Raw genomic sequence first — 1,321 nt, forward strand, 5'->3', positions numbered from 1 at the left:
TCCACCTCCGCCTCCGGGCCTCCGGAGCCACCACCTGCCGCCAGGAGGCCAGGGCGAGAGGGAACGCATCCTACAAAGCTAACAAGTGGGTTTCCATCTTTTAGAACCGAGGAGGTTGTGCCCCCCATGGAGGCCCCGCTGGATTATCCGAAGGAGACCGAGTCGCTCCCTTCTTGGCGAACTCCATTCTCGGATGAGTCTGCCACTCTGTGTGTCTCGGGTCGGGGAGGAAAGGGTCGGGGGGAAATAGGATTAAAAACAAAAACCATCCCTAGATACTGGCGCGAAGTTCCGATGGAAGGCGTCTAGGTAGGGAGTGGTGGGGGGGATTGTCATTAGGACAAATCTTTTTGAATGTCCGTGTATTTTGTGTAAAACAGAAATAAGGAATGGGGCCAGGCGTAATGAGTGTGTGAGAAGCCGCTGGCGAAGTCATCCTACTGGTTTTGAAGGCACTTGGCATAAATTATATTTTCACCTCGCACCGCGGAGCGGTGTAAGCCGCTCTCCAAAGCCCTTTGGGATGTGTGCCACCCTCCAGACGTGTCCTCCTCGCTGGTGGTTAACACGAGGGGTTTGATGGGCTCATTCTGCGTGAGCCCCTGCTTCCCGCTGCCTCCCAGGCTGGCTGGACGGGCAAGACCCTCCCCTGACATTGCATCTGCTAAGAGGATGGACCAACCCATGTCTACTATTGGGACCATCAGGTGGACGTTCGGAGGAAATGAGAGCACGGGCTGCTTGGAAATCAGTCCCAAAGGCAGAAGATGGTGAACGAGACGGAAGCTGAGCCCCGCCGCCCGCGCAGTGGACCCTAAAAAGCTGATGTCACCGGAACATGATGGGTCGCAGGCCCAGGAGAGGACTGACCAGCAGGCGCGGGGAAGGGAGCCACCTAGTGAGCGGTTGCTCTCCTCTCCGGTTCTTCCACCCGGAGAGCCCAGAGATGGAGATTAGGACTACCTATTGCCCCAAACACCCTGCGCTTCTCTCCTGAAATGTATTGGCTAGAATTTAAAATGATTTTAGCCAGAATAAAACTTTTGTGATGTAAAATAATCATCCCTTTGGTAATAATCATCATCATGATACCTTCTTTGTGGCCCCTATCTCCAGGAAACGGCACATGAGCATGTATTGTGACACTCCTGATAAGCAACCTAGGAAAATATTACTCTCTCCTGATTTTGGAAATAAGGAGACTAAGATTAAAAAAAAAAAGATGATTCCTTGTCCTAGCCGGTTTGGCTCAGTGGATAGAGAGTCGGCCTGGTTCGATTCCGGTCAATGGCATATGTCCGGGTTGCAGGCTCAGTCCCCA

The 1,321-nt window shown here is 52.8% G+C and overlaps 1 long non-coding RNA gene across 1 annotated transcript in view; it reads left to right on the forward strand.

Moving 5' to 3' along the window:
• The window catches only part of LOC107184535, a 1,346-nt gene extending 946 nt beyond the window's left edge, over nucleotides 1-400 (forward strand). Inside the window, exon 2 of the long non-coding RNA XR_001515386.1 lies at nucleotides 105-400. This is a non-coding gene — a long non-coding RNA (uncharacterized LOC107184535). The remainder of the gene's footprint in view (nucleotides 1-104) is intronic.
• The last annotated feature ends 921 nt before the right edge of the window (nucleotides 401-1,321 follow it).

The sequence above is a fragment of the Myotis davidii genome, unplaced genomic scaffold (assembly GCF_000327345.1).
Source record: "Myotis davidii unplaced genomic scaffold, ASM32734v1 scaffold362, whole genome shotgun sequence".
NCBI classification, from domain to species: Eukaryota; Metazoa; Chordata; class Mammalia; order Chiroptera; family Vespertilionidae; genus Myotis; species Myotis davidii.